We start from the raw sequence: 27,096 nt of genomic DNA, 5'->3' as shown, positions 1-27,096 counted from the left end.
CATTTTTAAATTTTTACTTGCACATATATGCAATCATATGTTACTTGGTTCTCCGTGTGGTTTCTAAATGTACATAAATGATAACACAGTAAGATTTTAACTTTTGTGCCTTTATTTTGAGGGAAGTCCAACGGTATGTAAAGTATGTAAAGATCAGTCTATATAAAAATCAAATTCATACCATTCAATTGTGTTAATACATTTATTCATGTGACTCTGCAGCAGCTGATGTATTCAATCCTTCAATAATGAGCATATAGATTATTCCTGATTCTTTGCTATTGCAGAGAAAGCTGTAAAGAAGCTCTTTGCCATGTCTCTTACCCACATGTGAGAAACCTTCTCAGGTGTGCTCAGGTCTTGCTTCAATTAGATGCATGCTCCACTCCATTTCCAAAGTTATCTTTTTATAATAAAAACCGAACAATGTGACTTTCCTCCTCAAAATCTTCAACCGGCTCCCCCTTCACTACAATATAAATTGCACAGTCCGGGACTTTTAGAAGGCCTTCCGTATCTGGCTTCCACACACCTCTCAAATTCATCTCCCACCCCCTTGCCTTATACTTGAGTCCTGCTGATCTACTTTCAGTGTTTCAGCATTTCAGAACTGCTTTATTAAAATTTTTTTTAATGTCTATTTATTTTTGAAAGACAGAGAGAGACAGAGCATGAGCAGCAGGAGAAGAGCAGAGACAGAGGGAGACACAGAATCTGAAGCAGGCTCCAGGCTCTGAGCTGGCTGTCAGCCCAGAGCTCGATACGGGGCTGAAGCCCACGAACCGTGAAATCATGACCTGAGTCGAAGTCGGATGCTTAACTGACTGAGCCACCCAGGCGCCCTTCAGAACCGCTTTTCAGAGTGTGACACCGCAGTCTCTTGTTTCTCTGCATTTGCATGTGCTGTGCCACGTGTTTAGGATACCTGCCCCACACCATCTTTGCCTACTAATTCCCTCCTGTCCTTCAAAATTCAACGTAGCTGCCATTCGCTTTGGGAAGCCCACTGTTTCTCTCCCTCTAAGATGATTGAGACATTCAAGACAAAACACGCATCTTCTAATAACCAATTGCCAAGGTTACTAGTCAACATCTCCTTTCCGTGTCCATACATTAGGGTCAAGAACCTACAACCTTTCTGCTCCTAACAGGTCCTAACAGATCAGGCATGAATGCCCTGGAATAGGCCTGATGGTCGGCGTTCCTTTTTCACTGAGAACACTGCGATTGGAAGCAAACTGTGTACTTTTGGCCACATTAAAGAAGGATAAATGCTCTTTGCTTTTTTCAGAGAATGAAGCTTCTCGTTCTTAACCGTAACATGACTCGCCCTCAGTTCTACCCTTTCTCTCTCTTTTCTCACACATGCAAGAACGAGTTTTAAGGATACAACTCAAAACTGTCTTTTCTCGGTGGGGTTACAGTTATTACTGAAACATCTGTGCCCTGTTGCACACAATCTCCATGAACCAAAAACACAAACAGTCACTTGGGCTAAAATGATTTCACAGATTATGAACTTCACTGTGTCTTACTCATGAAAGAGTTTTCTCCTACAGATGCGAACTGCGAGAACCGTCATAACTGACCTGGGCCTCCACAGACAAGTGCATTTCACACATAATCAAGAAAAGTTATCATTTGAAATATGGGAATAGGAGTAGAGTCTGGATCCTTTGCCGAGGTCATTGAGCATACTGCTCTGCAGGGATTGAGTTTCCAAAGCCTACAGTGAGGGGTTCTGCCCAGGAGGGGCAGAAGGAAGAAAGAAGAAACGTTTGGTTAAGAATCACGGGGAGGGAAGTTCACGTGTTGATAACATAAATAAGCTTCCCGTTTTCTTACCTGCTACTGCTGTCAGAAACCTTAGTGAGTGTCAGCTCTGGCGGGACACTGTTCTAGGCTCAAATGATACAGAGAGAAGGGGCTGGGAGCAGGACAAGGAGGACCTCACAGTCCTGGGGAGGTGACAGATAAACAGTCTGTGTGATAGACGCTGGGATCCTGCCACAGGGCACTTGTGATGAAAGCATCAGGGAAAGTTTCATAAATGAGATGTAAGGGACTGAGGCCCAGGACAGGACTGGGGGGAGGACATGCTCCTTAATGTGCAAGATGGGGTGCAAGGGACAGCAAGCTGCTCCATGAATTCCATTTGTCCTCAGCAGCAGGCCTATGTGTGCACAGCTCTGGGAGAGACCCCGTGCCTAATACTGCCCACCATTTTCCACCGGGTTCCCCAGAGGTGTATCTTCTTGGTAGGGATCCAAGAATGCTATCCGGGTGACAGCTGCCATCAGTGCACACTCTGGGGCCAGAGTGCAGAGCAGAATTTTCACCTGGGAACAGAAGCTCCTTTGGGGTTTGTCCGCTCCAGCCTTAGGTTCCGTCGTGATTCCTTAGAGCTCACTGGCAGCTTTCACATATCACGGTGGGTGTGAGCTTCTAAGAGACAGCCATTCTTGGGTACTGACTGGTTCTAAGGCTTATGAGGCTATGTTTTTGCTAGTCTGCAGAGACGAGAGGCTCTAAACATGCAGATGCCCTTCCCAATGTGGCCCCCGCTTATCCTTCCGGCGTCCCCTCCTCCCACTCCCTGCGGCCCCTGGGCATCCTGCCCCAATGCTCACTGCGTTGGGACTCGCCCTGCTTTCCTGGCCGACACACATCATGTTCTCTATGCCTGTAATGACCTTTCTCACTTTCCTTTTGCGACTGGAGAAAATCTAGACATGCTTCAAAGTCCAGGTGACTCATCTGAGTCCTCTTCAAGCACGAAGGATCACTTCTGTGTGTATTCGTAACTCTGAATACATCATTTGCCAGACTGTTCAATAGCACTAGCTTTACAAGCTGAATCCCACTCCATGCTGCAATTTCTCTCTCTGCCCAAAACCTGTATCTTCCATTCCCATATCCCACTGAGCACCTTCACTTGCCCTGGCCACATATTCAGTATTACCTTCTACCTGATTCCTTATGCATTATCTAAGCTAAATAATTGTATCTCCTAAGTATCTCTGACATTTATCTCTGTATTTGCCTTATCACTGGCATGGATTATTATTTCTGTGCTATCATGTCACTTGCGCTTTTTCACTAAGCTCTTTACCTCTTCTTTCCAATCCCTGATGCTTCTGAGGCCCTATAGCCAAGTGGTTAAACCTATGGACTCTTCTGCCTGCTGACCTTGGTTCCAATTTCAGCGTTGCTACTTATTGTTTCTGTGGCTTTGTAAGAGAAGAAATGTGAGCACTCACCTGCTAGGTTGTCCTGAAAATGTGAACTGTGGTAACAGATGGAAAGTGCTGGGAAGAGATCGTGACAAGAAAGGATTCCCTAAATGTCAATAGTTGTTATTCTTTCAGTGTCTATGTCACCTCTAGAATTGTTCCCAGGTCTTCTTTTTGGAAGTCTGATAACTTCCCTTTTCTGGAAAGAATGCTTCTTGGACTTTCCATGGGTCCCTGAAATTTGTGGGGTTTATGAGGCCCTTCTGGATCTGCTACCATATCCCCTTCTAGTCTTTTCTCTTCTACAGACCAGAGGGGTGCTTCAGACAAGGGGGCCCCACCACCCTTCCATGGACTCTCACTAGCCTTCTTTTCTGCTGAGTTATTTCACTACAGGACACTTCCTCTTTGCCCACCTGGCCATTTCCAACTCATTCTCCAGACTCAATCCATAGGCCAAGTTCACTATCTGAGAAGCCCAAGAAAACAAACAGAAACACACAGAACAGTTTTCAAACATGGAAATAAATACTTTTGATTTGCATCTACAATGATACAACATTATATATAGGTTATATTATATGATAGTTATTCGGGACTTTTCTTTTCTCCACTGTTGTCAACAGCTCTTCGGAACTCACCACCAAATAACTCTGTGACCTTTGCATTCCCCAACTAAAAATGACTTTTGGCTTTGAGTGTTTAGAATAATATCTTTGTTGAATGACAGAGGTCCAGAGCCACCCATTAAGATTACTCATATTTCAAAGCCATTTTATAGTTCAATAGATTTGGATCAATCAAGGATTAAATTTGGAGCTGTGAGATTTTAAATTCTTAATCTTAATTAAACACATATTTAACAACCTTTTCTATCCTATCTCTGGAGGCATACAAAAGAAGAGAGGAAAAAAATCCCTTCCCTTATGTTGCCATGGCTAATGAGGAGACAGACACAATGATCAATAGATTTAAAGGAACAATATATGCTCCAGTGGAACACAGGCTAATGTGAGAAGAGAGACAGGAAAGAATTCGGCCCTTTCTAAAAGTGAAGGTGAAACCCAGGTAGAGAAAAGAGGACCCTTGGGACGGGGACTTTTCATGTATACTCACTAAAGGAAGAACTCAAGCACAGGGCCCAGGTATGAGGCATGGAAATCATGGACCTCATAGCACAAGAGGATGGAAAAGCTTGGAGATGTGAATAGAAATGGATGAGCGACAGGAGGTAATTCTAGAGAAGCATGTGGATGCCAGAGAGGAAGGGTCTTCCATGCCAGGTTCAAGAATCTGAACTTTATGCTGTGGATAATCACATTCCACTGAAAAGTTTTAAGATATGCAAACATGACCATTTTTCTGTTTGTAAAGGAATACATTGATGCTAAAGTGCTAGAAGTGTCATTGAAGGCAAGGGAAGCAATTAGTAGCTTGCTGTTGTAATCCAGGCAAGAAGGGAGTTGGCAAGCCTACTACATAGGAGAATGAGTTCTATTAATAGGGAGTCATTCCCGAATAGAAAAGACTCCCCTTCTTGTAGAATGGTGTGGGGCTACATTTGCATATCTAAGGGAAATGGTAATATGACTTCTAATGTGTCTTTCTAGTATGTCCTGTGTATTTCTACAACTAACTACTTCTGGGGCATATCAGGTCTGAAAGTAGATTGTAATATTTTTGTTATTTGCTCCAATATTGTATTAAAAGCATAGGACTGGGGTTCCTGGGTCAGGCACTGATTGATCCTTGACATAAATGGACATTCGCAACATCTCCGATTCTATTAACAGAAGAGGGATTCTAAAGAGGCAGCTTCTTTCTTTGGTATTTATTTGCCTGAGCTAGGGAGGCAAAGTATTAAATGAGAAGGGAAGGACTCTGAGATGATTTCTTGGATAGAATAAACCAGGGAGGAGTTAGGACTATTGCATTTGCTCTTGAACCTGAGAGCGGGCTTACTTTGTAGGTTCTTTCAATCTGTTCAGTCCAGTTGATGATTAGCCAAATGGCAATGCCAAGTAGAATGAAGACATATTCAGATGGAGACTTGATGGGAGGGGCATGTACACAGGGGACTCAACTGGGGTGATCTGGTCTCTTTAAAAGAAGCCTAGGGGTGTCTGGATGGCTTAGTCAGTTAAGTGTCAGACTTCTGCTCAGGTTATGATCTCATGACTTGTGGGTTCGAGCCCCTGCACCGGGCTCTGCACTCATAGCATGAAGCCTGTTTCAGATCCTCTGTCTCCCTCTCTCTCTGCCCCTTCCCCACCCTCTCTCTAAAAATAAATAAGCATGAAAAAAAGTAAAAGAAGCCTTGAGGTCAACTTCCTTCCTTAGCCCTCCTGCACATGTAGTGATGCCCAAAGTGTACAAGTATACTGAGATCAGACCACCTCTACTGAACTAAGGAAGCTCCATACTCACTGGCTAAATAATCCACATTTTAATATCTCACATCTGAGAACTCTTCTTTTTCTATGTGCTCTGCCACTAATCTTGGGCATTATTTTCTTAAATAAGCAAACTTTCTTCCCATTCCTAAATCTCTTTGTTAGGTCTCTTAGGATAATGGTTCTTAAAACACATATGATGGTCTATCTATGAAAGCATGGCTGATTCCACACCCATTTTATGTGACTAGTCAGGTAACATTTGACGTGTGCAGAAAAAAAATCTCCCTCCCTTTGAATGTTGGGGCCAAAATTCTACCCTTAAAAAATATGCATCTGCTTAGGTTACCTTCTTTTGCATGTCTTCCTGGGAGGAATGCCTACTCTGTACAGAGGATTCATGCATCAGCCCATGATCCTTTATGATGAATGCAGAGTCTGGAGCCCACTAGGAGAGGGGAAGAGGATGAGAGCAGTAGGGACGGAAGGGGAAGCAGCGAGGCAGTTAGCACTGAAGTCATGAAACTACATGTTTTGTTCAAAATTGTCTGTGAAGAAGAATACAAGGTCTTTCTCAAACCCTCTCTCATATCTGAAGACAAACTAAAACAGCTCCCCTAGTGAAGTATTTATCTAATAGAAACTGAGTCATTGAAAAAAACCGATTACAGTGGAAGAGAATGAGGTTAAGATTCAACTGTAAATTCCCGATCATCCTATAATCCAGCAGATGGTGTCCGTGGAGATGAGATCAGTTTAGAAAAATAAAGATGTAGCACTTCATTGCACAGTTGAGCAATATGTGAGTAAGTTAGCAGTCCTGTAAGCACAACCCATGGCCTCATGTGAACCCAGCCAGGATGCACCTTTGCAGTCCTGGCACTCAGCAACTGGGATTCATCTGCCTGTTGCAAGCCTGTGGCCCAGCTTGCTCTGCACAAAATACTGGGCATCTTCTCACCCTTTGGGCTCAGCATTTCCCCCTATTTCCCAGCTTTTGTGTCAATGTGATTTCCCTTTCATGCTTGCTCCCCACTATCACTGAAGACCTGCTTTGAATCCGTCCACCTAACTCCTTATCTGCTTCTTAAGTGTGCCTTCTCCCTAAGGACTGATGTGAGTTCCTAGGGGCCAAGACTATGTTCACGTTGGTTCAGACTAGCCAGAGACTTATCTTGTCCCACTTGACTTTGGCTACGTGCACTACTGGGCCCACTACTGAGGGTTAAGATCACTCAATAGAAAGACAAATGCTAATCAAAGAGTCTAAATTAACTGAAGATCATACAAATTGGGATTTAAGAAAGAAGGTACTAGTTGTATGCAGGTGTTTATTTATTAAAAGCTCAAAAGTTCATTTGTTTTATTATTCAATATGTTTTTATTCACACAAATCCATGACTGATGAACTTGAACAGAATGGCAATTCATGACCATTGATATGTTATAACCATTTATGAATTTTGTTGCAGGTGATTTAGTAGTAACAATATGGTTCTGCGGAGTTTAGAAATTGCTTTTTGTAATTACTTTGAGAAGCTTTAGGTTTATTTCTGCCACAAGACTATTTTCACTTGTACTCCGAGATGCTTGTTTGGATGGAATGGGAGGCAGACATCTTGGAAGGAAGAACATGAACCAACATGATTGCTTTGCTTACTTTAAAGGGCTGGGTAATGAGTGAGGCATTCCTGGGCTCTACTTGGCATAGGAGGCCCAACAGGGCCAAATGTGCCTTAGATGGAGGTTATTATGGTACCTACATTGCAACCCCCAAGAAATCTGGATGCACCAGAAACCCAACACTCAATTAGATATCTACTTGCTAACTGTCTGTTGCCCTCACTAGAATAAGAACTCCATGAATACATTGATTGTGTTGTGTCCCAGGGATGGAGAACAGTGTCTTTCAGTAAATAGATAATGAGTCAATATTCTCAAGAAGTGAATCCTTGGTTCCCTTCAAGGGAAGGGGAACTTGATTCAAGTCTTTCAGGCTAACGTTGCAGAGAGAACCTTTCAGCCACGTGCAAGCCATCTGGCGTAGAGAGGATGATGGGAGGCATCTGTGTGGAGGTGTGGGCTGGCGTCCTGCTGAGAACCAGGAGCAGGGATGGGCAGGGCAGGGTGCCGGAGGGAGTGGAGCCCAGGGCGAGAGTTCGATCCAGGTTGCACAGGCAGAACAGGGAGGAGACAGGAGGTCGCAGAAAGCCCCTTGTAGCCCTACATTCTGAATCCCTGGAGAAAAGGAAAAGTTCACCGAGTCCCTTTGGATTTCACCTCATTCTCTAGGCATGAATCGAGAGAAAGAGGTTACCAGAGAACTTAGTAATAACTCAGTAATTGGTAGGGAGTGGCTATGTAGTACACACCAGGCACTGCTCTAAACATATCATACGGGTGACTCATTGAATCCTCACACTGACAACTGATTCAGAGAGAGGCTAAATCATCAGGGTTACCCAGGGAGCAGCAGAGCCTGGATCTGAACCCGGGCTGACTGGTTCAAGGACCACTGCTCTTCATGATAAGTGTGAAGCAGGATGGTAAGGGCGTCTATCCACACAGTTCTAGGAGGCTGCCTGAATCAGACAAGATGGTGCTGGTCATTTAGACCAATGCTGTCTCAATAATGGGTAGTGGATGAGAAAACTGGGATTTATTCACACAATGAGAATTATGTTTTCCCAAAGTTCTCACACAAAGTCTCAAGGCCATGACTTCCCTGTAGGGTTTCTTTCCTTTTTGAAATAAGATACACAGGAACAATTACATAGGGCTCTTGGGACACCTGCCTTGGTCAGGGGTGTCCCTTTGTTGAACTCATGAGCACCCACAGTATAACAAGTACCATTCTAGGTCCAGGGGACACTCAGAAGAATTAGATGGCCTGGCCCTCCAGGTCCAGTGGGACAGTCCTGCACTCACACACACTGACTCAGGGCAATAGAAAAGCAGCATGTTCACAAAGACAACACCTTGTTTCTAAGAGGCTCTCATAACAGCAAAAATAGGGGTGAAAGAGTTAACTCAGAAACAAGAGTCTTGGTGTGCCTGGGTGGCTCAGTCAGTTAAGCATCTTCAGCTCAGGTCATGATCTCACTGTTCATGAGTTCGAGCCTGGCATCAGGCTCTGTGCTGACAGTTCAGAGTGTGGAGCCTGCTTTGGATTCTATGTCTCCCTCTCTCTGCCCCCGCCTCCCCCCACTCCCACCCCCTGCCTCCATTCACACTCTGTCTCTCTCTGTCTCTCAAAAATAAATAAATATTTTAAAAAGGGGGGGAGTGAGAGAGAGAGAAACAAGAGTCTTTATCAAAACCTGCCCGAAGGGCTTTTTTTCTGTCTTAAATGTACACAAGACCACACACACCCTCACAGAACCCCACCCCACCCCACCCACCCACTTACTTGTACCTCTAGTCCCATCTACAAACACAAAAGTCACTTTTTCTGCTATCTATTTTAAGCCTGAGAAAAGGACCAATACCTGGGTAGATTTAGAATCAGATAACCTGGTGACAAATGGAAAATTTTTTTCTTTTTATAGAAACATGAAGTTAAACTTTATAGCTCAGGAATACATCAAACAGGAATACAAATCAAACCCTGTTGAATCACTACATTTCCTACAAGGCACTGCTCGGAATCCTCTGCCAGCTGGCTGGCGGCGGGGGGTGGGGGGGGCATGTGTGTGAAAACCCGTCACGTTTCAGGAGTTGTCTCCACACCAGACATTTTTCTCAGCACTGCGGGCTACTCGCGCCGCGAGGCCAGGGCACCTGCAGGATCAGTCCGTTTGCACCAGCACCTTCCCAAGCGGATGACGTAGCTCCCCTTCTGTTGTTCCCAGAGACCAACATCTGTCAGAGATCAGCATGTGCATCCGCGTATTAAAGCGCTCACTGTTCTAAGGCCCTGCACTTAATTTTCCCTTGGGTAAACAGAGCCAATAATGGATAAATACTTCCAGGATCAAATATCCTTAAACTAGTGGAGAGAGCTGTGAGTGCAGACTTTAATCCACATCAGAAGTGAGAAAAAAACAGAGCAAAAAAAACAAAAAAAAGACAGAGGCCCTCGGCATCATGAGTGAGGGGTCTGAGGGGGAAGCATCTTGATGAACGTCGGTGGGGAAAGAGCATTTAGGAGCTTTGGTTGAGTGTATTTAAATGCATCAAAAGGTTAAATATGTTATGATCTTTGCTTTCTTCCGAAAATAGTATAGGATCTTTTTGCAGATGTCCTCTACTTTAGGCGAGTCCCACATTCTCTGTAACCATATACCAAAAGATGTCTAGCAATGTCCTACTAATTGCATTTCAAGGCAAGTCCCAGTAGGAAGATGAACTTTGGACCGGCTGACAGTCTTGGCCTTTGAGTCCACAGTTGGCCTTCTAATGGCTGAGCCAGCCCCACAGGGAAAACACTCAGCTTGAGTTTATCTTTCAAGTATAAACTTCTGAGGATGAACACGTCAGAGGTGCAGAAATTCCAGTCTCATACACGAGCATGATGTCTGTTCTATACAACTCGCTTCGTTTAAAAGAAATGCTCGAACTTTTGAGATAATTTTGCCTCGAAAGACCAGCTTGTCCAAATTTTATCACCATAGGCAGTCACACTATTATTTTCTGATCTGCTTAAAAAGAAAGACCATTCAGCATTCCAGATTAGAATTTTATTTTTATTACTTCAAAAGGTTAGAGATGTTTTCTTGTTACTTAAAAAAAGGCCTGTAAATGTGTCTTGCCGTGAACTGCTACTCATCATAGCCTTGTATCTATGTTACCTAAACCGTCTGAGTCTATTTTTTAATTATCCACATTCAGAAACCTCAAAATGAGTTTAAGTATACGGCTGATGGCTATAGTGGTAAGCTGCCAGCAGGAAAGCGGGAGAAATTCCAAGTGAGACGCTCCTCAGAAACAGGCTGACACTATCCACGGAAGACCCACAGGGAGGTCTGCACTGGATTATTCTCTGCCTCCAAAACACCAGCTAAATGCAGGCAGCCCCTCTAGGTCCTTTCTAGAAGCTGAGGGCCCTGCTCTTATTCAGCCTTACCAGGATAGCACCCGAATAACCTGCCAGGTGGACAAATCAAAACATTACCCGTACTTGAGTAAGAGAAGCGGGAAAGCATCAAAGGATTCGCTCTAACACAAACCTGGGTTCCCAGCTCTCTCCTCTATAAGACTGAGCTGTTAGCATGACGCCAGAAGAAAATGGGAAACGCAGAAAACTCCATCGCCCTTGTTTTTCCAATGGATAAAATAAAATCTCGGTCTTGAGCAATTAATGAGGGAATAACATGCGGATCCTATAACAACAAATGAGCTGGATATATAACCGAGTGTACTAAAACTGCATTACTAAAATGTCCAGTAACCAAGAAGGCAGAGACAGCAATAGATAAATAAAATTGCCATCACTCTTAAAAACCCTTCATTCTTGTTGCTTGCGATTTTGCAAATGGGTCCTTTCCGTTTATGCAGTGAAGATAAACAAACAGGCATGCAGGCATGTGTAAGAGACAACAGCGATAGGACAGTGTCATTTTCAAGCCCACTCAACACAATGTCTCCTTTTATTGGATGGCTCCACAGATTTGTTGATTTCCTTTTGGAAAAATTTATTTCTGTGCCTTCCGTCCTCCTCAGAACCTGAGATCTTCTCATCCAAGTTTGCATGTGTTTTGTCACATAATATTCATAGTCCACAAGTTGATTGTTATTATTTTAGAATGAGCAAAGGAAAGGCTTAGAAAAGCTAGGGGAAATGTGTGTACCCAGTATATAGAGTTAGGCCTCGAACCCAGACACATCCTGTTTTCCCTCCCAAAGATATGGACTCTTGCCTTCTTATCACCAAGAATTTCTTCTTTTTTAATTTTTTAATGTTTATTTTTGAGGGAGAGAGACAGAGTGAGAACAGAGAAGGGACAGAGAGAGAGGGAGACACAGAATCTGAAGCAGGCTCCAGGCTCAGAGCTGTCAGCACAGAGCCCAGTGAGGGGCTTGAACCCACAACCTGTGAGATCATGACCTGAGCCAAAGTCAGAGGTTTAACCGACTGAGCCACCCAGGCACTCCAAGAGCCTCTCGTTAATGTATTATTTGTCTCCCATTGGACCCAAGTTTTGATAGAATTTTGATTAGCAAGCAAGTTTTAAAAATTAAATGACAACTAATTCCTCATTTGCAGTCCCCCCAAAGTTGTTAAAATACAGTCTGACCCACATAAGATAATACTGAGCCGATATCATTTCAAAGGGTTTTCTGAAAGACATTCTTATTAGTCTATTCGACTCCTGGTGTTTAAATGTGTCATCTACATTGCTGGGCTTTTTGAAATATTAAAAAGAGCCGCCCTGTGGGTCTCCGGGGACCACTTGCCTCTAACCTGGCATGGGAAGACACACCAGATTCTGTTTTTAAATAACAGAAGCAGGAGATGTGCTTGTTCTGTTTGTGAGAAAGCATTACCTTGAGTGAAAAAGCCTTTCGTTGAGCAGCCTAACTCCTCCCGCTCCAGTGCAAACCCATTTCGTCCCCTGGCCTCCGGAGAGAGGGGAACAGCTGCGGGGCATCTTAACTCCCCTTGTGACGCAGGCTGGTCTGTCCTCGTCGTCCGTGCTCCATGCTGTGAGCCGAATGGGGCCATTCTGATGACCTGTAGGTTGGTTGTCCCAGCTCTCATTTCCCAGATAACACCGCAGGTTCAGTGGCGGTGTGCAGGTAGGGACTGAGCTTCTGGGAGCCGGACACTAAAGCTCCGGCCTGAGAAGTCACTCTCCGCACCGCTCGTATTCCTCACGGAGCACCGGGCGCAGGCCGGGGAAGGACAAAAACTTGATATCATGGTAACTGAGCCTAATATCTGTTGCTGCTTATTCCAGTTGGATTTAGGACTTCTGGAAATGCTTGCCTCGGGTCACAGTCCTACTACCAGCTGGGGTCAGAAGACACCAGATGAAGGATTCATATTTCCATCTAATTCATTCCACTGATGGCTTTTATGAAGCATCTGGAATTGAGCATACTAGGGGAGTCCTAGGAAATCCATTCGGAATAGCGACAGAACTGTTTTCTGTTGCTCAGTCAAATCATGCCCAATCAGGGCCTGCTTCAGTCCTCATCAATTCCACTTCTAATGTCCTACTGACAAAAATATAGATATAAAAATAACCTTTGACCCACTCTTATAGAATCCTCGGGAGAACTCCAGAAAGGGATTTGATCTATCTCCCTACACCTCGAAGAATCCAAAATTTATGTTTTCCAGAAAAAACTCTTTCTTTTCTTGTGTTGTTTTGATCTCCAGGCTTGAAACATCAAATAATGGTTGTAACAATACTGAGAATAAATTTCCATCTTTCATACATCAACTTCCCAATTCTACTTGCTATCTTCTGAAGGAAAGCAAAACAGAAAAAGTACTCCCCAAATGTATACACTCTAATTTCTAGGGGAAAAAATAAATCACCTAGAGGCATTAACTGCAATCAACCCAGGTTCTTTAAAGTCAAGTTTCTGATAAGAGCCATATACATGAGAGAGAGAGAGAGAGAGAGAGAGAGAGAGAGAGAGAGGAAGAGAGAAAAGTGCACCTTAAAAAAAAAGAGCTATATATAACCATATACAACCAAGGGCAACTGATAAGTCAGTTCTTTTGAAAAGATTTCTTTTTTGTCATTTATTTATTTTGGGGGGCAGGCAGAAAGAGAGAGAGGGAGACAGAGAATCTTAAGCAGCCTCCATGCTGTCAGCATGAAGCCTGATGTGGGGTTCAAACCCATGAACTCTGAGATCATGACCTGAGTCAAAATCAAGACTCAGACGCTTAACTGACTGAGCCAACCAGGTGCCCCTAAAAAGCTTTCTGGAACAAAACTATCCTTTGCTCCACAACCTTAAATTTTTATGAAAATTCTCAACATTGTTTTGCCACTTTTTATTTCCCTTTGGCTTCTGAGCCTCCACAAAAGGGTTTCTATGGTTATTCTTTTTTAATTATGAGAATAAACATCAACTGAAAGAGATCTGCTGAAAATGGAAGCTAAAAGTTGGCTGGATGACTTCCTAAAAGCCAGGATTCAGAATGGAAATCCAGTGAACTTAATTTGAGTGAACCTTCTAAAAAAACCTGCACTCCTTCCACAAACAGTTTAAAGGGGTAAACTGCAATCTATTTACATTTCCAATTCCATCTAATCACATAAAAAGAAACTTCATGAATTTTTTATTGAAAATTAACAACTTCGTTTCTGCTACCAGATAAAATGAAGCAAGGAAAACGACCTTGGTCCATATATAATTTTATGATGCTGCAATGAGGTAAGTCCCGGAGACTGGGTACTTGAAAGAGGAAAGTATCCCTTCGTGGCTACAGTGGATTGATCGGTGTCTTCCCCTCCCAGTATATCCATGTCATATCCATGGAACCTGTAAAGCTAACTTGTAAAAAGAGTCTTTGTAGATATCGTTAAGAGGACGTCAACGTGGATTATCTAGGTGGGCTCTAAATCCAATGACAAGTGTCTTTATAGGAGGCATACAGAGGAAAGACACATGGATGGAAGGGAAGGTGGCCATGTGAAGACAGAAGCAGAGGTTGGAGCTATATACCATAATCACCTGGAGAAGAAGGTGATGTGACTGACCATGAAGGTGGAGATAGGAGTGATGTCGTCACAAGCCAAGAAACACTTGGAGCTACCAGAAGTTGGAAGAGGAAAGAAACGGAAACTCCTACAGAGCCTTCATAAGAAAACTCATCCCTGCTGACACTTGATGTTGGACTTCTGACTCCCAGAACTGTGATAGAATAAACTTCTGTTGTTTTAAATCACCAAGATTATGGGAATTTGTTGCAGCAGCTCCGGGACATTAATAAAATGATTTTTTTAAACCAACCATCTTAAAACCAAATTTAATCATCCAGCCAAATCTATACAAATTTTTCCATGAATCAGTAAAGCGAATAGCTGGGAAAAAATGATTCAACTACAATTTTGTCTTTCATAAAACAACTATTTACTCAACTCTTGTGTGCCAAGTCTCAGGGATAAAATTGTGAGTGAAAATCAACATAGTTCCTGCCCTCCCAGACTTTACAGGCCAGCAGGAAAAACAGATATCCGGTGAACAATCACAAAGTCGATGAGAAACTCGGACTATGAAGAGTATTTCAGAGGGACGTCACATGGTTGCCTCTGTTATAACTATGCTTACTATGTCCTTGTTGGGTGGCTACACACTGGTTGCTATCATTTGTGCACTATCTCAACTGCTAAGTATCTTCACTAGTGCTCAAGTTTCTTGAAAGAATGGTCTCCACCCACTGTTTCTGAACTTTTTCTCTGTGGGCTGCTGTCTATATGACTCTACAAAACTGCTCTCCAGGACAAAGCGATAGGCACTTTTCTAGAGACAACGCAATGTCATGAAGACAGCACGAGCTTTGGTTTTTGTTCACACTCAAGTTCTACTTGACCAACGTGGATATCTCTTTCTTCTGGGCTCAAGGGAGCCCCTCCCTTGGACCTCTCCTCTCTTTTCTGTCTCTGCCTCCTGCCCAGTTTTTCTCAGTCACTTTTAGGGGAATCTCTTCTCCCCATGCTTCCAATATATGGTTCTCCAGGATTGTAGTCTTATTCTCACTTTTTCCTCCTATGTACATTCTCCTATATTATTTAATCAATTCCGTGGCTTCAGATATGCTAAATACATGATAGTTTCTATATGCATAGATATACACCCTACATAAACACAGTCATGTATATTATGCATGCAATATATATATTGTATATATGACCATATACATGTACATATTGTATATGTATAACATATATGAGAATATCACCCACATCTCTATCCTGAGTGCACATCCATATATATCCATTTATCTCTAGATATTTCCACTGAGATATCTCATTATCAGTTCAAACTCAGCATCTCCATAGGTAAGTTTGTGGTCTTCCCCTAAACCTGCTTCTCTCTTTTTTACCTACATGAGGCAATGTGTCAGCTTCCCATCTAGTCACCAGAGCCAGAAGCCTGAGAACCGTTCTCTTCCTTCACATCACATCCAGTTACTAAGTCTTAATCCTTCTACTTCTAAGTCTTCCTGACATGCATCTTATCCCCATCTCCCTGCCCCGTCTTCATTTAAACTCCTATTATTCTTTTTTCACATGGATCTTTGAAATGGCCCCTTAAGGCACTTCCTTGCTCTCAGACTCTCCTTATAATGCACATCTCAAATCTATCACTCCTTCAGTCCCTCTCCAACATGGCCACCAGGGTAATCATTCATAAATGCAAGTATGATTTGCAGTTAAACATGATTCACCTTCACTCCCAGCTGAAACTTTTTTGAGGTTACTATTAACCTTCCTCACAAAACTTAAACCTTGTATCAAAGCATATAAGGCACTTACAGGGTACTAAAGAAATGTTAGTTTTACTACATTTTTTCATTTCCCTATATATTTATAACTAATAGTAATGGAGGTTTTACTGTTTAACAAAAAAATTTAAAGGTAATAGAACATCATAATTTCTTCTCATTATTGATTATTAACATGCCTTGTATGACTTCAGCTCACACATTCTATAGACCTGTACAAAGCAAGGACTGCATGTATGTATCATTGACTTGACCATGCTTTCTTTTTCATGATAATTAAGTAATAGCCACTAATGATTTGAATAATTAGGCAATATAAAATATGTGATAATAAATATAGAAAATTTAAAAAATATACAAAGTTCAGTAGTATAGTCACATGTTATTTATCCAAGTAGCCAATCACAGCATTTAAAAATGTTAGGAAATAGACAATCATTGTCTAGCTCCTGTAGAATTCTGATGGTTCAATAAGAAGCCTGAGGGCATTTCTAGTTTCTTCCCTAGCTACTAAAAGTAAAGATACTCTGTCAATGAGCACATGAGATTGGGCAGAGACCTTTCTTAAACAAGTTGGAAATCCTTTTACAGTTAGCTCCTTTCCCCAAAACCAACTCTGGAGCGAATTTAGAAGCTAAAGAGAAGCATGGGATTCAGGACTAGAAACAACAGGAACAACCACAAGAAAAGACCTGGTAACTTCTTGTTGAAACTGCAGGTTGCCTTCAGCCCATGTGTATGGGACGGAACAAGATGTATCGGTGTCAAATGGATACACTGGAGGAACTCACTTAATTTTCGCTTTCCTCCCTTCATATTGGCTTGGTACAATCATTGCCCATCAAGTTCCTAGAAATGGGCAAAAACATCCCCAAACCCAGTACTGATGTCCTTGGATATTAGGACAGTTCAAGAACCCTGCATGTGGAACCGTTACTCAAGGTGGTAGCGTGCTCCCACCAAAGAGATACCCTCGGGAACCTCATTCTCCAATCCCTTTTCATCCATGCCAGCGTGGCTGGTAGAACACCATCTAAGGACGCTGCCTTTTCCTAGTACTGCATCTTCCTAATAAGTGTGGGAAGGTGAAATCCTGCCCAAGAGAGTTGCCGGGTGCGGGGGCAGTAACGGGAGTCATCAGTAGTGGATTCAGGGGATTGGGACGTCTCCTCCTTGAGGCTCATCCTGGCCCTTCTCTTTAAGCTCAACAGAACCAGTACAGTTTAGAGCATGGATTTCAGTTCTGTACCCATGCATGTTTCCTTTCTGGCTGAGCACCTGACATGGTAGGGAATATCATAAAACCAAATAGCTCAGATGAAAATGATACTAACTGAAGCAAAAAAATCAGCCTGCTTGATTGATTTACTATATTGTAACATACGGTAAAGAGAAAAAGGGAAGATTCTAAAATCTTACCAAGAAAAATAATATAAACAAAAGAACAAGATTTATCTATAGTACATTTATCAACAGCAATGCTGGATGCATAATACAGTAACGTTTTACTATATTCAGGGGAAAATGTGTTTCCCAGAATTTGAAATCAAGGTAAGTTGTCATTAAAATGTGAAGATATAATAAAAATATTCAATAACCTATCAGGGCTCAGAAGATTTTCACAAAGATCCACCTTGAAAAGACTCTTGGAGAAAGTATTGAAATAATATGAAGAGAAAAAAAATTGGTAGACATTTCATGAGATATGGAATATAAAAGAAATATCTTATGGAGTCTCTTGTTTATTGGAAGGAAGAGGCACAACAAGAAGTAAGAACCAAAGTAACAAAAGAAAATACAGCCACTAACCTGTAAATAAAATTCTACATAATATCACTATGATGTGGCATTGGAGGAGACAGTTTCAGGTTATCTTTTTGAACTTGATAAGCCTAAGAATTCAATAAAAGTGACTAAAGTTGAATATGAATTTGAATCAGGAATAACCACCCTAAGGACAAAATTGGAAGGTATAGCTTTTAAAACTACAGAAGAATACATGAACATGTGTTTTATGAAAAACATAAAAAATAAAGAGAGCTAATAAAGATAAAAGAAATAAAGATAAAAGAAAAACAGAGAAAGAAAGAGTGAAGGAAAATACATAGTGCGATGAAATAAATCAGTCCAAATATAAAGTAATTACAATAAATGCATAGGAGTTCAATATCCTGATTAAGAGACAGTAATTCTCAGACTGGCTTAAAAAATAAAACCCAACAATATATTGTCTAAAAAGGATACATTTAAAATGAAAGACACAGGGGCTCCTGGGTGGCTCAGTGGATTGAGTATCTGACTTTGGCTCAGGTCATGATCTTGCAGTTCCTGGGTTCGAGCCCCGCCTCGGGCTCTGTGGTGACAGTTCAGAGCCTGGAGCCTGCTATGGATTCTGTGTCTCCCTCTCTCTCTGCCCCTCCCCTGCTTGCACTCTATTATCTCTGTCTCTCAAAAATAAATAAACACTAAAAAAAAATTTTTAATGAAAGACACAGAAAGGCTGAAAATAAAAGTAAGAAAAAAGATTGGCCAGGCAAGTATGGATCAAAAGATACCTATAGGAATAATTCTGACACATAACGCAAGGGTGTGAGTTGAAGGTGAACTTTATTTTATATACTGGTAAGGGAACAATAAAAAAAGAATATAGATCGTCATAAACATACATGGACCCAACAAAACAGCCCCAAAATAGAAACAAGAAAAGCGGACAGAACTTCAGGTAGAAAAATTAGCAATTACAGCTAACGATTTTAGCATGTCCCTCTCACACTAATGAATCAAGTGACCAGAAATTAAGCTGAAATGCCAAAGATATGAACAATATAATTAATAAGCTTTCTTTCTGCCCCTACCCTGCTCACACTTTCTCTCTCTCAAAAATAAATAAACTTAAAAATAAATAAGTAAATTCATGCCCAATTAAAGTCTAAATGATTAGTAGAATTTGCTTTCTTTCTTATAAAATTATATTAGGAATAAAACAATTTTTATAAATAAAAATTTTGAGACACTAAATAAAATGTATCTAAATAATCCTTGAAATAAAATGGAAATAACATAAGAAATTAAGGATTCAGAGAGGTTTCTGTCACTGACAATCACCCTTTTATGTATTCTGAGACTAAATTGGATTTATCAGGTCACAACTACTTTATGGAACTAGTTGAAATAGACAAAAGCTATCCCAAACAGTCTCCTTTTAGTGGGGATGATATCTGAAGGTTACACCCTTCTACCAATTTACTTGGAAAAAGATCAGAGCAGTGGTGTAAATAGAGACACTGTAATCTTATTCCCACAAGACCATTTAAGACCTTTCCTTTTTTTTTTGGTTTTTTTTTTAATAGAAATTCCTAGCTCTTGATAATTTAATATGATATTCCAGATAAGCTATAGTCCTGCAGGTTTATTTGAAAAGATTTTAATTCATTCATTCATTCATTCATTCATTTAGCACATGCAGGGGAGGGGCAGAGAGACAGGGAGGGACAGAATCCCAAGCAGGTACCTCAACATCAGCCGGAAGCCTGATGACGGGGGCTTAATCTCATGAACCATGAGATCATGACCTGAGCTGAAATCAAGAGTTGGACCCTTAACCTACTGAGCCATCCAGGCACCTATTTCTGCAGTTTTTATATTAAGTTAATAATAGCAAGTAAAAACTAGTTTTATAAAAATCAACAACAAAGATGCATGCAATACTTGAGAACTTGGTCACATGTAAACCTCACAAGGGCATTTTTATTCTTCGTGTCAAGAATGAAAAGAAAAAGGTGTAAAAAGAACATTTAGGAAGAAAGCCATGAAAAAGAATTCTTAAGAAAAGAAACAGAGGGAGGGATGGAAGGTGGGCAGGTTATAGAAATAATTAATACCTTGGCGATGGAAAGAGCCACAGGGCAGGAAGCACTAAAATAATAGTGCATAGAGCATGCTAGGTAGGGAATATTATGTAATTCTTAAATATTACTTTTAAAACAAAAGCTAAAAGAAATCATAACTAGAATAAAATCCAAATGAGACCTGTGTTTATTCATTCATCTTTCTCACCTTCTTTCCTTCTTTCCTACCTCTCCCCCACTTTTGGACATTGGAGGTTTGGACATTCAGAGTCTCCTATGAAACAAAGGTCATTTTTTTGACACTCGTGTTAGTTTTCTAAGGAGTAAGTTCATAATACAGTTTGAAATGGTAGACTTGCCTCTGTCTCCTGCAAATCCCAAATGGAGTTTAGTGTATCCTTAGTTTCCATTTGAGATTTTGGCTTCCTGAATCTGAACCTATAGTTCCACTGATGGGCTACCAAACCAGATAAATGGAAAGTCTTGGTTTCATTAGTATCATTAAAAGCCAAGCAAAGACTGGTGACATGTATAATTTCTTGTAAGGCAGTCAGTAGGCTAATTCTGTGACAGCCATACACAAGTACACACCAGGACCTGCTGTGATTTCCTTCTCCAATAAATACCCTCTGAGAACCATAAATGACTCAAATTTTAGTTTGACTGATTTGTGTATTTTTCCAAAGGCTCATAGAAGTAGCAGAAAGAGCTGAACTTGTCTCTGAAAGTAACAATTACCCAGAGTTAGCCTTCTTAATGCATTGCAGACTGTATGTTGGACCCAAATATCACCAGGACTTATGAGTTCTATTGGATTCATTTCTATTTCCAAATTCTAGTGGCTCTATCTTTAACTATATGCTATACCATAACTCTGACACCTTCCTGGTGAATTGAAAGAGTTGTGTTTTTTTTGTAATGCTTAATAACCAGGAAGTGATTTTAGTACAGAACTATGGGAAACAAGTGCTTTAATGTTATTTTAAATATAAATATATACATTAATATAATATATACATATATAGAAATATATGTGATTTCTTTCTCTCTCGCCCAACCTGTCCAAGAAGTCCTACTAGTCATCTACTCTTCAAGGGTTATTTGAACTCTTAAAAAATGATGTGAGAAAGAAATCCATTCCAATTTAACAAAATGACCTGTTGATGATGATTACTTGTGATTATCTGCATGGACCACATCCTAGGATGTCCTAGGTCAAGGAAAGCAAATGATTTCAAACATTGTCCCTAGCATGACCTCGTATTTCAAATACAGTTACTCTCTCTCTTTTTTAAAGAAAAGTGGGTTTTTCCCCATTTGCTCTGCTTTCCCAAAGAAAGCAGATGGGCAGGAAGATCCAGGACATGTATTTAAGATTTTAGTAACGATGGTCAAGGCAGGAAGTGTGCCTTGAGTTACTTCACTGAAGAGCCAGCCCCTTGGGTCTCTGTAGAATACACTCACCCTGAGCACAGGAGACCTGTGATGTGGAACCATTGCTTGTCCTGACGGCGCACAAGGAGGACAGCACAGCTCGGAACTGCCATTCTTAGTTCTGTCTCACCCACAGGGGCGGCCATTTCACTCAGTACCCCCGGAAAAGGTCTCACTGTGGGGAAACTCTCTGGAAACCACAGTGCCAGTAAAATGAACCAATTCAGGAGTTGGCTCTTCTTGCTGTCATAAATTAGATACTCTCTGTTCAAAAGGCTGTTCCCAGCTACATGCTACTACTACGTGAACCCTTTTATTGCTCTTGAAAAGAGACAAAGGAAAGCACACACTTACCCCTAGCTAAAGGATCTTCATGTCCAAGTTACACGCCATGTGCATTTCCTCGTGACATAGATCAGGATGTGGTCAGTCTAATATTGACAGTTTTATAATCAGTGATCTTGAAAAGAGTCTTTACACGTTCTAAAAGAAGACGAAAGCCCATGCCCTCTTCTGACTACACAAGAGACGATTCTCTGCCAGGTTAATAAAATTGTCCTGTTCAATTTAGAAAACACACATGAAATCTATCCCCCTACTGTGCTGCAGCTCACTTCAGAATTGTGTTCATTTTGCCATGACTTGCCTTAAACTTCTTCTACCTTTCTCTGAATCCCCCTTTATGCTGGAGTCATCAGTTGTCTCCCCCTTAAGACAGTCTATTATTCCTTTCCCTTTTCCCCAAGCCATTAAAATTGTGTTATTTTTTAAATATATTCACATATATTTGGCATGCTGAAGAGCCCGCTGAAGAGCCCTTGGAACGAGGCATGTGCAGTCTGGTATAGCTTTATGTTCTCAGTTGCCAGCACTGCCTGTGATTTGGAAAGGAAGTCTTTAGCACGGAAAGATTTCAGGGCCAGCTCTTACGTTAAATTAAAGGAAAGAGTATGACAAGGCATTTCTCACCAAGGGGCAGCACAGGAAGAATAGAAGTCTGCTCTAGCTTTGGAAAACCATGGGGAGCGTCTGATAGGAGAAAGTCAGACAGATCTGGGGCAAGTTCTGTCCGCACACACTGGCGCTGTTCTCCACTGGAACATGGAAGAAGACAAATGGGTAGTCTTTGTAAATTTCAGGGGTTTTTTTCATTTGAAAATATTATCTTAATACTTACATTGCTCAATACATTTGATAAAGTGTCTATGAAAACTGTCTCTTATTTAATTCTTTTAATATGGCAAGCCAACCTACAAAAACACTCTTCTGAATTCGAACAGCTCGAATTCCCATTAACAAAATACAAACAGGCAAAAGAATTTAGAGTTCTTAGCTTTTATTATTTGAAGTCAGCCACTTGGCTTGGTTTATACACAGTAGTAGAGACTGAACTAATTTAATGAACCAGCAAACAGGTTGCATTTGTGTGGTACGTAGGGGATGAGTTTTCAGATAAAGTTGCTCAGCGTGGAGTCAAGGATGAGGAACACCTGGCCTGACTCCCAGCCACGCATTAGTTAGAAACTGGAGAAAGAACCACTTTTAAAGCACTAATGAGCCCCAGGTGAAAACGCTGTTAACTAGAAGCCTCCTTTTTTTTTTTCAAAATTTTAGTGTTTTGATTGATGAGCAAATTGTTTAGGATTCCTCATTTTCCATTACATTAAAACATAACCTTTGTTTTTTCCTCCCAAGGAAAACATTTTTGTGTCTGGCTACCACAAATGCCATCATTAGTTACAGAAAAGGCCAGCATCCATTTGGGGAATCAGTGAGTGAGACAGATAATACTTATGGCAGTGTGAGTCGACAGAGTGTTTATGATCCAAAAAAGTAAAACGAGGAACATTTTGGGGGTTACAGCGGCTAATGAAGCACATGTTGTTGCGTTCTCTTACATTTGCAACATTACTACATTTGGCAAGATTTAGAATCTTCCAATATTTTAAAATAAATTGGCTGCTTAAATTTGTAATTACAATGTGAACATGTTCAGGGGCGCCTTGGGTGGCTCAGCCAGTTGAGCGTCCAACTCTTGATTTCGGCTCTGGTCCCCTCACAGGTCTTGGGTCGGAGCCCCTCACCTGGCTCTGCACCGGCGGCACGGAGCCTGCTTGGGATTCTCTCTCTCCCTCACCCTTTGCCCCCTCACTCTCTAAATAAACAGACTTCAAAAAAAACTAGGAAAGTGTTCAGTTACTGTCGAGTCTCAGGTGCTAAGACCCACAGGCTCTAAAGAAAAAGAACCAAAGTGTAATTTATTGCACATCACTCACCCAGAATATACTTATTATGCACACTGTATTATGAACTACTAAGAAGAAATAAAGGCATACATAAGGAAGTCAGTCATATTCCACATTTTTAAGACTAATGTTTGGTAGCTATATGGAAACATTTTGAAATTTGGTGGGTTTTTATTGTTGTTGTTTAACTATTATTTATTCGAAAAATGATTTATTGGTTTTTTAAGCTTTCAGCCTGGGGCGCTTTCTGGCCCACCATGCAGCAAGGGGCATGCCCAAGTGGACCAGGGGGAGCTCACTGAGACTGAGATAGAGATTAGAGTTTACGAGGCTGAACCAGCTGGGATTTGAGTGTTAGGGTTTGAGAGAAGAGAATGTTTCATAGAAGAAGTTCCAGAATTCTCCACATCATTCTTTCAGTAAAGTTGGATAAATACCAATACCGACCTGTGTAGGTCACTCTTTAAGAAAAGACAGCAACATCCCACATGTGGCCATGTAGTATGTACAATGTGTATATTCTGCTTAAAGACTACTAGACCAGTGTGACCCATAACCAAAAATCAAAATCAGTTGACAAACAAGCAGGAATAAAAGAAATGATATCTTTTGCAGCAGAGATTTAATAATATGCTATGATATATATGCTCAAGGATTTAAAAGAAAAGATGAATACTAATAAAAATTAAAGATATAAAGGGAAGCAAATGGAATGCTTAGAGATAATATATATGAAATAGGGGCGCCTAGGTGGCTCAGTTGGTTAAGTGTCCAACTTCAGCTTATGTCACCATCTCTTGGTTCATGAGTTCATGCCCCTCATCAGCCTCTGTGCTGACAGCTCAGAGCCTGGACCCTGCTTCGGATTCTGTGTGTGTGTGTGTGTGTGTGTGTGTGTGTGTGTCTCTGCCTCTTCCCCATTCATGCTCTCTCTCTCTCTGTCTCTCAAAAAATTAATAAACATTAAAAAAATTTATATATGAAATTAAAAACCTAGATCATTGGATAGAAGTAAGAGCTTATGAGCCTCTACAGAAGAAAACATCAGTGAGTTTAAAGACAAGTAATGAAAAGTTTCAAATGCAAGCACAAATTTAAAAAATTAACAAAACCTCCAAACTGTGTGGAATAATATCCTGTAGTCTATGATAGCTATAATTAGAGTCCTAAAGGAAAGAGGTGAGAAGAGGGTATAGAAAACAACATTCTGAGAACTAAAAATGGAAAAATTCTAAATTTTATGAGAAATATAAACCTACAAATTCAAGAAAGTTATTGAACTCAAAGCAAGGTAATCCAAAGAAAACTACACTAAGATCATAATCAAGTTCCTTAAAACTAAATGTGAAAGTTATAAGAGAAAAGTCACAGAAAATTACAAAGTGAGATATAAAAAAGAAATACTACATTGAGATAAACAAAGACCAGAAGGACTGCTAACTTTTCATCCAAAAAAAAAAAAAAAGGCAGAAGACAATAAAATATCTTTAAAGTATTGAAAAACTGTTCCTTAGATGTAGAAAGCTTTAGAGAGAACCAATAAAAGCAAGAATCTGGATAATTTCCAAAATTAAAACTTTCCTTAAACCACTGGAAATGAAGACAAGGGGCAACCAAATACTCGACATCTAAGAAAAGGCTAATACCTCCCCAGACAGGCTTACCTGGGGCAGAGGATGGGAAGAAAGCAGGACTCTCAAAAAAGCTGGCAAAATTTCAGCTCAAGTGTTTGACATATTATGAAAGGGGGGCAAGAATTAAAGTGCACATCCTCCAAGGATCACTGATACAATAGGGCTTTCAACCCACTTGCAGACCTTTCTCCACAGGTTACTCACAAGAAATACTGAGGCGGGACAGTTACCCTAAAAAAGCCTCCCTGTGTGTAGGCCTACAGTAGAGGAGCAGCTGCCAGTTTGGAAAGACACGAAGCCATACCCATATTCCTCTTCCAATGGGACAAAACGCCTTAGGTCAGTAGAGGAAGAGCAGAAAACTCTGTCATCCCTATGGCCCAGGCCACAAGTAGGAGGTGCCTATGGGGCAATATATAAAGATGCATTCACTATTGGTCAATATTGTTCACTATTACCACTTGTGCTAACATTGTACTTGCATAAAACTGAAACTGAGGGTTCCTAGATGCCTCACTTGCTTCACCAGGTCTCAACCTTTCATAAGCACCAGTGAAAAATCTATTGCATCTGGGGAAAAGGGATAGAAGACAAATGAGTACCCCTGAGGAAGTAGTAGAAAACTAGCATGAACCTACAACACAAGAGAGCCCCCCAACACTTGACAGAAACAGGATCAGTGAGATGCTGGTCAGAGTGGCTAAAATGAACACATCAGGAGACTATAGATGCTGGCGAGGGTGTGGAGAGAAGGGCACCCTCCTACACTGTTGGTGGGAATGTAAACGGGTGCAGCCGCTCTGGAAAACAGTGTGGAGGTTCCTCAAAAAACTATCAGTAGAACTCCCCTATGACCCAGCAATAGCACTGCTAGGGATTTACCCAAGGGACACAGAAATATAGGGGCACATATACCGTAATATTCATAGCAGCACTTTCAACAATAGCCAAATCATGGAAAGAGCCTAAATGTCTATCAGCTAACAAATGGATCAAGAAGATGTGGTATATATACACAATGGAGTACTACATGGCAATGAGAAAGAATGAAATCTGGCCATTTGTAGCAATGTGGATGGAACTTGAGGGTGTCATGCTAAGTGAAATAAGTCAGGGAAAGAAGGACAGATACTGTATGTCTTCACTCACATGTGGAACAGGAGAAACTTAACAGAGGACCATGTGGGAGGGGGAGGGGAAAATAGTTAAGGAGAGGGAGGGAGGCAAACCATAAGAGACTCTTAAATACTGAGAACAAACTGAGGGTTGACAGCGAGTAGGGGAGAGGGGAAAATGGGTGATGGGCATGGAGGAGGGCACTTGTTGGGATGAACACTGGGTGTTGTATGGAAACCAACTTGACAATAAACTATAAGAGAATAAGAAAAGAAAGGAAAAGTAAAGAAAACAAAAGAGGAGAAAAGAAACAGGATCAGTGAGCAAGCCTGAGACTGAGACACAGACTCTACTGAAGAATGAGGCTGAACCAGAACAACATCACCAAGCTAGCAAGCCTGGAATAACGAATAACATTAGTCTACTACTTGGAGACAGACAAGAGCTTGAAGAGAGATCTCTGAAGTGTAGGCTCACAGAAAGTCTAAAGCTAGGTGTGAAACAGGATATTAAAAAAAAAAAAAACTGCCAATAACTCAGTCCTTACCCTGAGCACAAAGTAATGCTAGAAGTATTTGAAGCCAGGGGTCCATTAAGAACAGCCATAGCACCACTCAAACCAAGCTCAATTCCTAACTAGAAGGACTTAGAATCTCCACAATAAAGATCAAACAGTAGAAGGTCTGTGCTCATGTACAGATATAACTACTAATTATCTTGCTCTACTCTCCTACACATGATGTCTGAATTTCAATAAATTATGATGACACACCAAAAACAC

Source organism: Suricata suricatta, chromosome 15, assembly GCF_006229205.1.
Source record: "Suricata suricatta isolate VVHF042 chromosome 15, meerkat_22Aug2017_6uvM2_HiC, whole genome shotgun sequence".
Lineage (NCBI taxonomy): Eukaryota > Metazoa > Chordata > Mammalia > Carnivora > Herpestidae > Suricata > Suricata suricatta.
Note: the sequence above shows the minus strand (reverse complement) of the source record.